Source organism: Cervus elaphus, chromosome 4, assembly GCF_910594005.1.
Source record: "Cervus elaphus chromosome 4, mCerEla1.1, whole genome shotgun sequence".
In the NCBI taxonomy this organism is placed as follows: Eukaryota; Metazoa; Chordata; class Mammalia; order Artiodactyla; family Cervidae; genus Cervus; species Cervus elaphus.
In genome coordinates, this window is record NC_057818.1 from 61,327,528 (window position 1) to 61,339,528 (window position 12,001).

The window sequence follows — 12,001 nt, forward strand, 5'->3', positions numbered from 1 at the left end:
ACCAAGGAGGTAAAACATATACACTGAAAACTATTTAACCGCTTCTAAAAGAAATCCAAAACAAAACAAATAAATCTAGGAGTCCTGGACTGGAAATCTCAGTACTCTTTAAATTTCCAAGTTACCCAAAGTGTTCCACAGATTTAATGAATTCATTATGAAAATTACAATAGAAGTGTTTGTATATTGTCACCCTGCTTATTTAATTTATATGCAGAGTACACCATGAGAAATGCTGGGCTGGAAGAAGCAGAAGCTGGAATCAAGATTGCTAGGAGAAATAGCAATAACCTCAGATATGCAGATGACACCACCCTTACAGCAGAAAGTGAAGAGGAACTAAAAAGCCTCTTGATGAAAGTAAAGAAGGAGAGTGAAAAAGTTAGCTTAAAGTTCAACATTCAGAAAACTAAGATCATGGCATCTGGTCCCATCACTTCATGGCAAACAGATGGGGAAACAGTGGAAACAGTGTCAGACTTTATTTTTCTGGGCTGCAAAATCACTTCAGATGGTGATTGCAGCCATGAAATTAAAAGACGCTTACTCCTTGGAAGGAAAGATATAACCAACCAAGATAGCATATTTAAAAGTAGAGACATTACCTTGCCAACAAAGGTCTGTCTAGTCAAGGCTGTGGTTTTTCCAGTGGTCACGTATGGATGTGAGAGTTGGACGGCGAAGAAAGCTGAGTGCCGAAGAATTGATGCTTTTCAACTGTGGTGTTGGAGAAGACTCTTGAGAGTCCCTTGGACTGCAAGGAGATCCAACCAGTCCATCCTAAAAGAGATCAGTCCTGGGTGTTCATTGGAAGGACTGACGGTGAAGCTGAAACTCCAATACTTTGGCCACCTCATGCAAAGAGCTGACTCACTGGAAAAGACCGTGATGCTGGGAGGGATTGAGGGCGGGAGGAGAAGGGGATGACAGAGGATGAGATGGCTGGATTGCATCACCGACTCGACCGACATGAGTTTGAGTAAACTCCGGGAGTTGGTGATGGACAGGGAGGCCTGGCATGCTGCGATTCATGTGTTGCAGGGAGTCGGACACGACTGAGCAACTGAACTGAACTGTTTGCAGAAATAGAAAAAAACTTGCAAGAAGTCATAGTGACTCTCAAGGACCACAAACTGAAAAAATACTCTTCAGTAAGTAGAAAGAAGAAAGATGAAGGCCACCATTTTTAAAATTTCAAGCCATATCACAATATAATCCAGATGGGGTAGTACTGGTATAAACAAGGATTTATATACCAAGGGAAGAGAAAAGAATACTCAGAAATAACCATTTACATGTATTTAGTATCTAATGACAAGAATGCTAAGAAAACCCAGTGGAAAAAAGACAGTTGCCATAACAAATGGTGAATCTATGGGTTAAAGAATGAAGAGGAAACCTCACCTGCATCAAAAGTAAAAACATCTCTATGCCAAAACAGTGAAAAGACAAAATCTGAAGAATGAAGGCAATGACAGTGAATTTCCAACTCTCTGAGATTTAGACTCATGTCACAGTTTCAAAGATGATGGAATAGCACACCCTCTATTACTGATGCCTCATTCTGAACTTTCCTTCCCATTTCCAATCAAGATTTTGAAGTCAGTGCCTCACTCACTTAGCTTCAATTCCCTTAGAACAAATTTCCCTTTTTAGGTCTACTTCCAGATTTTACCATGTACTGTGCATGTTAACACCTGACTTCCTTGCACAGCTTCTTAATCCTGGTTGACAGAGAGCAGACTGCACACCCAGAAGAGCCCGAGGCAATCCCTGCTGCCCAAGAGCACTGAGACCCCTTCTCAAACCCGTGGGTGTGAAGCCCTGCCCAGGATGGTGCCCTCCACACAAGGTCCAGGCCACTGGGTCATGGGGAGATGGGATCTAAGTGGAGACGACAGGCCCTGAGGGAAGTTCCCTGGTGAGTGTGCATGTACAGGTGTCAGGAAGGATACTTCAGAGTCAGAGATGATTAGTAAATCCAAAGAAGGGCATTTCAGGAAGGACAGACAGAATCAACTGAGAATATGACTTTACCTGAGAAAGAGCCATTCCTGTTTTCTTTCCTTTTTTCCTCCTCTTCCCAGCTTCTTCCTCAGACAATGTAAGCTTTTAGAAGTTCATCTTGCAAGTGGAAAACAGGCTGCTTAAGGCTTAGGATCAACATTCCCCCTCCGTTTGCCACAACCACAAAAACAGGAAGACCTCACCACGTGGAACAGTCCTTTAACCGTCCACTGTCTCAGGTGGGATTTCTGCCCTCCTATTTCTTCCCTCACACCTGTCCTGCCCCCTCTGCAACTAGTTTCTCCTCTTGCTGCTCTTCTCCCCACCCCCACCCTTCCAATTGTCCTAAACATCTATACATCTCTTTCTCCAACTCGGCTCCCTCTCTGCCTTCTAGTCACACCGCTTCTCTCCCTCTTACACTCCCACTCTGGGGCACTCCAGGTGTCTATGCTTACTTCCTCTTCTCTTCTAGTCAGCACCTAGCCCTGTTTCTCTCCTAGGATCACCCCTGTCAGCCCTCCTACCGCAGGCGCAGGGCCGCTGTCTCCTTGTCTCCAACTCCTGGAGATCCCACGCCTTTGTCCATTTCTCTTTCACCCACCCGCTACTTTAAGGGCTAAATCTATTTCATTTTGCCATCCCTTGGCAACTGCCTCAGCCATCCTGGGCGACCCCGTCGGTTCTCTCATTGTTTTCCACTTCTGAGTTTGCCTTTCACTCTCAGTCACTGCTTCATCTGATCCCCCTCGCCCATGTATCTACTGAAATGATGAGTAAATGAAACGCCCGCCTATGAAAAGAGGACATGTTCCAACGAGACGGACTCGTGACGGAAAAACACTGGGTGTCACACGTCCAGCCCAGGGCTGAGGAAAACGGACTGACTAGGGAGGCCTGCGGGCCAGAACGATAGGCCTGAGGAGACGCGAGGGCAGACAGGCTGGGAGCGAGGGGGTCTCGGGGGCCGGGCGGGCTCTCCAGAATCCCAGGACCGAGGAGAGGACGCGGCTTCTCCCGGAGCCGGGCTGTCGGCGCGACCTCCAGGGGCCGACAGGGTGAGGCGGTGGAGGTGGGCGTGCCCGAATCCACCTCGCGCCCGGGGACTTTACAAGGCACAGGCGTAGGTACTAACGGTTAAGCTTAAAGAAGGAAAATATCCCGAAAGGCGGTGTCTCCCGGGTCGAAGACCGAAAAGCAAACGGCAAGGATAAGCCTCACAGCGATTTCGACCTGCAATACTCGACCTGCAACGGCGACCTCTCGGTTTATTTGGGGCGGAAGGCGGGGTATTGGGAAATTACTTGCGCAGAACCACCCGGACCCTGAAGATGGACATGGCGAGGGCGGGTTGGACTGCGAAGCGCGCAGCACACGTTTACCCTAAGAGAAAAAAACTCAATGGCCGACCTGTTACCTTCTCAGCCTTCCGCTTCCACAGGAAACCTGCGCACGCGCGGAATCCGAGGCGGAACTTCCGGGTCGGGAGCTGGGCGGATCGCTGCAGGCGAGGGGCGGGGCGGATCGCTGCAGGCGAGGGGCGGGGCGAGGAGCTTCCAGGTCAGCAAAGCGAGAGCAAGGCGGGGCAAGGGGCCGGGAGGTCCTTACCAGTCCTGTGAGGCCCCATAAATTACAGCCTGTTTTTTTTAATCTGTTGCCTTTAACATCTAAATACATAGCATATTCTTCTATAATTACAATATGGAAATGTCTATGAAGAAAATAAACTTCTTGTCATACGTTGAGGAAAGAACGGTGGTAGTAGTGAAAGTCGCTCAGTCGTGTCCGACTCTGCGACCCCATGATCTGTACAGTCTGTGGAATTCTCCAGGCCAGAATACTGGAGTGGGTAGTCTTTCCCTTCTGCGTGGGATCTTCCCAAGCCAGGGATCTAACCCAGGTCTCCCGCATTGCAGGAGGATTCTTTACCAGCTGAGCCACAAGGGAAGCCCCTGTTAGTAAGAGTCATCCACTGTTTTATCAACAACATCTAAGCAGCCAGGGTATGGTCAGTGTTTGGGGACAGACTGAAAAGCCTGCAATCCGTGCATACCTTTGATTTCTTCTTTTAGTGCCTGTTGGCTGCTGGACAGTTCTCTTCTCCTTAAATTCTTCCGATTTAATTTGAATTTTATACATTCCCCCACAGCCTCCTGGAAATTTTGAGGATTTGGGTCACTTTGCGCTCCCCCTCGGAATGCGAGGAAATCATGCAGTGGGCACAGTGGAGAAGAGGAAGGTGGCGGGCTACGGGGACCAGAGGCGCTGCTGTGGCGGGGCTCCACGCCGCCACGCTGGCAGAGGCGGCCGGCCTTCCCAGGTCGCTGTGTTACCTCCTTACACTTTCAAGGCAAAAGCTTCTAACTTTGTAGACCAGTTATGTTGGAAACTAGGATATTTCCTCCTAACAAGTAGAAAAGTTTCAATAAAGATTTTATTTTCATTTTTAAATGTTTTTGAAATTATGAAAGTATGACAACACATTTACATGAGGCTTTGAAAATAGTTGCAGTTCCACTATATAATTTTTTTAAGTAGACAAATTAAGATTTTTAGGTGGAATTTAAATATTAAACTCTCAAAAATTAATAAATGGACAGGAAAGTAGGATATAGAAGACCTGAAAACAACTGTGAACCAATTCAACATAATTAAGACTTATACAATTTCACACAACAGCAGGATACAAATTTTATTCAAGTTCCCATAGACTATTAACCGGGAGACACTGGAACATGACGTAAAACAAGGTGCAAAAGTTTCATGGCCTAAATAAAGGGTATTGAAATCATACAGGGCCTGTTCTCTTAATACTGTGAAACTATGTGAGAAATCAATACCAACAGGTATTTGAAAATAACCCACATATTTTCAAGTGCAATAAATAAATAAATAAATGGTTTTGTCAGCAGGTTCTTGCCTGTCCTGCTCCTGGCAATTCAGGGGTTGGGAACCTGGGTCTCCAAAAAGTTCCTGTTGGACGGTGACTGAATGCAAAACATTTCCTCCCATTAGAATAATTTAAGCATCTTAAGAAAACAAGAGATTTTTCTGGATTTCTCTCTGTACTGCAAACTAAAATAAGAAATACAACACTATCCCTGGGGAAAACATTCCATTTTACAGTGGCATCCTGTATAACATTTTTCCTCTTTGTTCCTCATTCACCTGGAAGGGCAAACTCCACACGGCTCAGTTCCAGAGACACAAGGTCAAAACCTACAGTATGAGACTAGAGGACTAAGGTATGTGATAACTTCCGTCAGTATCTTTTGCTTTTTCTATTTCAAATTGACAAATTTTACTAAGCATTGCTTTAAAAAGAGCAATTTTCACTGATCAGTTGCTAAGTCGAATCTGACTCTTTACAACTCCATGAACAGCAGCACGCCAGGCTTCCCTGTCCTTCACTATCTCCCAGGGTTTTCTCAAACTTGTGTTCACTGAGTGGGTAATGCCATCCACCCATCTCATCCTCTGTCGCCCTCTTCTCCTGCCCACAATCTTTCCCAGCATCAGGGTCTTTTCCATTGAGTCCGCTCTTTGCATCATGTGGTCAAAAAGAGCAATACATCTTTACAAATTGATGAAAACCGTATTGTTCCTTTAGGACACATTCTAAGCTTCTACTGCTCTCCACACAACAGGCCAATAATTGAGAGACAAGTCGTTGGGGCAGGAATAACAACTTTATTCAGAAAGTCAGCAAACCGAAAATATGGTGGACTTGTACCCAAAAACCATCTTACCCGAGTTGGAACTCAGTCCCCTTTTATACTAAAAGAGGAGGGAGTAAAGTCAAGTCAAATTCCTTTGAACCTAAGGAATCGAACAGTTAAGTAACAGAGCACAACCTAAACTAACATCAAGGAATCTGAAGAGCAATCAGTCAGTTCAGTTCAGGTCAGTGGGTCAGTCGTGTCCGACTCTTTGCAACGTCATGAATCACACCACGCCACGCCTCCCTGTCCATCACAAACTCCTGGACTCTACCCAAACCCATGTCCATCCAGTCGGTGATGCCATCCAGCCATCTCATCCTCTCTTGTCCCCTTCTCCTCCTGCCCCCAAGCCCTCCGAGCATTCGGGTCTTTTCCAATGAGTCAACTCTTCGCATGAGGTAGCCAAAGCATTGGACTTTCAGCTTGAGCATCAGTCCTTCCAATGAACACCCAGGACTGATCTCCTTTAGGATGGACTGGTTGGATCTCCTTTCAGTCCAACGAACTCCCAAGAGTCTTCTCCAACACCATAGTTGAAAAGCATCAATTTTTCGGTGCTCAGCTTTCCTCATCGTCCAACACTCACATCTATACATGACTACTGGAAAAACCATAGCCTTGACTAGATGGATCTTTGTTGGCCAAGTAATGTCTCTGAGGTTTCTCATGATGTAGTCTGCATATAAGTTACGTAAGCAGGTTGACAATATACAGCCTTGACGTACTTTTCCTATTTGGGACCAGTCTGTTGTTCCATGTGCAGTTCTAACTGTTGCTTCCTGACCTGCATACAGGTTTCTCAAGAGACAGCTCAGATGGTCAGGTATTGGGATCGAATCCAGGTCTCCCTCATTGCAGGCGGATTCTTTACAAACTGAGCTGTGAGGGAACCCCTCGGGGATTTTAGCAAGAGTTATTTTACAGATTGCGTAATGATTCTTGCTCTTCCAAAAGACAACACAAAATCCACTCCATGGAGTCAATGCTGTGGGGAACCGTCTGGATCCCACCTCCAGGACCAATGCACCCATCCCTCCCTGTGGGCTCAGCTCAGGCCTTGATTCTAACACACTGCAGGGGAACAGTCCTCTTCCCAATTCCACTTTCTTCCTTCCTTCTCAGGTGTGATCATGACTTTCCCAATCAACCAACTCATGCAAACTTCAGTCACAGCATCTGTGTCCCAGGGAAACTAAGCTAAGACACTGTGGCATGCCCACCCTTCCAGGAAACCCACAGTTAGCTATGAGCCCACATCCAGGTCCTCCAGTCAAAGCTGAGACCACCCTTGTCGACAGTTCCACACAACATGATCGCACAACTGTTGCAGGGAAAACCAACTGTGATTCCAAGTTGGAACGGTTTCTTTGCCTTGCTTCTCACTGCTGTAGTTATTGTAATCATCCATAATGGCCGGCCTCAGAGGACCCTACCTCTTGGCCTGACTGTTCAACTAAAGTGCCTTTGGTGAGCTCACAGGGAGATACTCTGACCTCCCAACCTGTGAATGGTTGCAGGAAAGAAGAGATGAACACAGAAGGCTGGCTGTCCCTGAGATGTACTGCAAGATGGATGGTCCTTTTGACCTTACTTCCCCACTGCCTCTCCCTCTCCATCCTCCCTTCTGACTTTATTTCCTCACTGCTTCTTTCTCTACTTTCATAAAAGAACCTGACATCCAGACACCAACAAGTTGGCTATTTTGAAAGATTAGTTAGCCATCTTCTTGGTTGGCTGGTTTTCAAAATGAAGTCCCATTGTTTGCCTCAAGAAGTCGTATCCTGGAAGCACTGGCCTCTCTCACAGGCAGCAGAGCGAGCTTGAACTGGGTCACACCACTGTGCTTGCAACACACACATACACCATTCAGAGGGCTCATCCAGAGGCCGAAACTTGCCTCCTCTCACACCTCTCCTAGACCCCCGATAGCTTCCTTGCCACTTCTCCACATTTTGTCACCGCTTTTCTGTGCTCTGTTGAGCAACAGGGCTAAACAGCAGAGACCACTGGGCCTGCGCATCACAGAGAAACACACAAGTCACAAATGCAAAGGCACTGGGCACTCAGTATGGAGACCAAGAAACTGGCCCTCCTGGGAAAACATGCCAGGAACTGGGGATATCCCAAAGTTTTAAAGGTCCTTGAGATTTGGCTCGATTGGGCTCAGTTGAGAAGTCATTGAGAAAGGCCCCAATCTCACTGCCACCTGTTGTCCTTGACTGAGCTAATTGGAAGATACCCCAGCTCTTTTGGAAGGGGGGCCCCCTTCATAGCCCCTTAGATTCCAAAGCTTCTGGCCACTCTAACCACAGTAAAATCAGTTATCCCCCACTCTGAGTAGATAAACTGCTGAAAGCAATGCGTTTCCTCAATACAGCCCTCATTCTGAGTCTCCCATTAACATGAAAAACAATCCTCACATGATTCTATCCTTAAGATCTTATTATACAATCAGCCCACAAGTTGCACACCAAGACCTGAGCCTATTAATAACCCTGTCTCTACATCCGACACAGCTCTGTACAACACTCATGTCACTGACTTCACAATTCTAGGACAACCTCCCTTCTCCGATTAATTTTAATTAACGAAGACAACCCAAATCTACTCAACTCTATCAAAGGTCTGTTAGCTAGAAGCATTTTCAACCAATTCTTTATTTCTGACAATATTCCACCAATAACATTCCCACAAATAACCAGGCCTCATTACTTGAAGCTAACTGCTCCTTGTCCACCGGCCCCACATAATCATCTTAGGTTTAGTGTAGCACTGACAGTCAACCTTGAGGCACAAAATCTAAAACTATCCCTCAAATGCCTTCAGATTCTCAGATCTCTTAAGATATTTTCCCACTATATACACCACTTTCCACTGTACTTGTCAGCAGTCCATAAATCAGCATTATCCACACTGGGTCTCACTGACCGGAAAACTACCAACCAAAACTCACTTCTTTAATTCAAATAAAACACTAGTATCAGACCAAAGAGGCTTCCCAGGTGGCTCAGTGGTAAAGAATCCTGCTGCCAATGGAGATGCAAGAGATGGGGGTTTTATCCCTGAGTCAGAAGATCCCCAGGATTAGGAAACAGCATCCCACTCCAGTATTCTTGCCTGGGAAATTCCATGGACACAGGAGCCTGGCGGGCTACACTCCATGGGGTCTCAAAGCCTCGGAAATGTCTAAGCATAGAGACCATTTTATGTTTTTCTCTGATTCTAGAGCTCATACATGTAACCAGCATCACTAAAAATAACCTCCTAAAATGAAGAGTCTCTGTAGTCAATTTATGACCCTGGTCATATAAACCAGAAAAGGACAGTAATACGCCTCCCTAACACTCGAGAAAGAACTCCAGCTCCACCACCAGTTGCAAAGATTAAATTCTCAGCTAGTTTCTGAACAACTGTTTTGGTATATTTACAAAATTATCAAGTGCCATGCATCAATTATAATGACTTTCCCCCTATAAATTACTATATATTTCTTGGACGATATATGTTTTCCTCAGGAGTTTACACTGAAAGGAAATTAGACGACGGGCCTCTCAAGGCAACAACTGAATTTACTTGAGGAGGAAAGGTTTGGGGATTAGGAAGGTCTGAAGTCACCCGAGACCACAGATACGGAGTAGAGGAGACCCTATGGGCGGAGCTTAACAAGACTAAAAAGGATAAAAACAGTACCTCACCATTCCCGGGGAGACCGCACCTACCAAGTCTCGGCTTCAGGAATTGCTGTAAACAAACATCATTCAGGTGAAGACACCAGAGACTCCCAAGCAGTAGGTTCCAGAGGAAAGGGAGAATGAGGGGCGGAGCCTAGGACACACGCCTCCGTAGGACGCGTGAGGGGCGGGGTCCAGCGGGCCCGGACCGGGGCGCGCGAAAGCCTACCTGCTTGTTCCTCTTTTTGGTTCCAGAGGTGTCTTGTCAGAGTTAAGCAGTACTTGAGAGTCTCTTACGTCTTGTGTTGCAGCATTGATTGCTCATTAGTTTAAGTAACTGTAAACATTTTTAATAAAACCTTAAAATTCTGTGGGATAATCACAATGGAAAGAAAGAAGCTATTGGCATAACATTTGAAGTCCTGCATATCCGATGACAGAGGATGAGATGGTTGGATGGCATCACCGACACAATGAGTTTGAGTAAACTCTGGGAGTTGGTGATGGACAGGGAGGCCTGGCGTGCTGCAGTCCATGGGGTCACAGAGTCGGACATGACTGAGAGACGGAACCAAACTGTACTTGGAGTCCTGCTGATGAGGCTGAAGTGATTTCAGACGACTGGGAACTGAAACTTGGTCTGCTTGCCAGGTTGGGGTTGGGTGGGGGTTGATGTGGGGTGCTGGTGGGGTGGGGCTGGAAGTGGGGTGCTAGCTGAACCCAGGAATATTCCTGCAATTAGAATTAATTTAAGCAGTTTAAGTAAACAAGGACTGGCTTTGTGTAGTGATGACAAGCTAGAATTTGAAACACAAAACTCTTAGAAAGGGCTACTTCATACAAACACTTCTGATAAAAATGTCTTGACATTCCACTTCTCCAAGGATCAAGCTTATTAGTCACTGCAGGGGCCCTGAGTGCACCCTGAGGGGAATGCAGGATTAAGAAAAGCAGGCACCATACTGTGCTTTGGACAGTCTAGCCTTGGGATTTCAGAAAGGGTCTCTTGGGTCCATCTACGTCTTCAGCAAGTCCAGATAAGTTTGGGGGAGTCTCTCCTGGTTTTCAGATCTCCCAGTTATTGGTTGATGACCCCAATTTTGTTTGGCAGTGTTTTAACATACATAGCACCCAGTTAAAAGACACTGAGTAGAACCTCCCTGGTGGTGCAGTGCTAAATAATCTACCTGCCAATGCACAGGACCTGGGTTTGATCCCTGGTGTGGGAGGATGCCACGTGCCTCACAGCAACTAAGCCCGTGCAACACAAGTACTGAGCCTGTGCTCCAAAGCCTGTGCTCTGCAACAGCAGCAGCCCCAGCACTGAGAAGCCTGCACACAAGTAACCAGAAAGTCGCTTCTGCTGCTGCAACTAGAGAAAGCCCACGTGCAGCAAAGAGAGGCTCAGCTCAGCCCATAGAACAGACAGACACTGAGTCCTCTGGACCGACCAAAAGAACCTTCAAAACGCCAGTCTCCAACCATACCCCAGCCAAGGTTACGTGGAGAATTCACAGCCCGATTGCTGCAAAAAGACAAAGAAGCCAGCACAATGAAGACTCAGCAGAGCCAAAGATAAATTTTAAAGATTATTAAGGGACAAACAGACTGGTTCCAAATAGGAAAAGGAGTATGTCAAGGCTGTATATTGTCACCCTGCTTATTTAACTTATATGCAGAGTACATCATGAGAAACGCTGGGCTGGAAGAAGCACAAGCTGTAATTAAGATTGCCACGAGAAATATCAATAACCTCAGATATGCAGATGATACCACCCTTATGGCAGAAAGTGAAGAGGAACTAAAAAGCCTCTTGATGAAAGTGAAAGGGGAGAGTGAAAAGGCTGGCTTAAAGCTCAACATTCAGAAAACTAAGATCATGGCATCCGGTCCCATAACTTCATGGGAACTAGATGGGGAAACAGTGGAAACAGTGTCAGACTTTATTTTGGGGGACTCCAAAATCACTTCAGATGGTGATTGCAGCCATGAAGTATGGCGCTTACTCCAAAAAAAAAAAAAAAGACACTTACTCCTTGGAAGGAAAGTTATGACCAATCTAGATAGCATATTAAAAAGCAGAGACGTTACTTTGCTAACAAAGGTCCATCTAGCCAAGGCTATGGTTTTTCCAGTGGTCATGTATGGATGTGAGAGTTGGACCGTGAAGAAAGCTGAGCGCCGAAGAATTGATGCTTTTCAACTGTGGTGTTGGAGAAGACTTGAGAGTCCCTTGGACTGCAAGAAGATCCAACCAGTCCATCCTAAAGGAGATCAGTCCTGGGTGTTCGTTGGAAGGACTGACGCTGAAGCAGAAACTTCAATACTTTGGCCACCTCATGTGAAGAGTTGACTCATTGGAAAAGACCTTGATGCTGGGAGGGCTTGGGGGTAGGAGAAGGGGATGACAGAGGATGAGATGGCTGGATGGCATCACCGACTTGACAGACATGAGTTTGAGTAAACTCCGGGAGTATTGTGATGGACAGGGAGGCGTGGCGTGGTGTGATGCATGAGATTCCAAAGAGTCGGAAACAACTGAGTGAGTGAACTGAAATGAACTGAGAGAAAACTTTTAATAAGAAATGTATTCTTCTTTAT

At 46.1% G+C, this 12,001-nt stretch overlaps 1 protein-coding gene across 2 annotated transcripts in view; it reads right to left on the reverse strand.

Annotated features, from left to right (window-relative positions):
* LOC122689958 (zinc finger protein 347-like) overlaps positions 1-2,141 on the reverse strand; it is a 43,715-nt gene extending 41,574 nt beyond the window's left edge. The window contains exon 1 of one of the 2 annotated variants that reach the window (XM_043896851.1): positions 2,038-2,141. The gene's annotated coding sequence lies outside the window, so the exon portion shown is untranslated. The remainder of the gene's footprint in view (positions 1-2,037) is intronic. The other variant, XM_043896842.1, reaches the window with a different exon arrangement.
* Between the last annotated feature and the right edge of the window lie 9,860 nt (positions 2,142-12,001).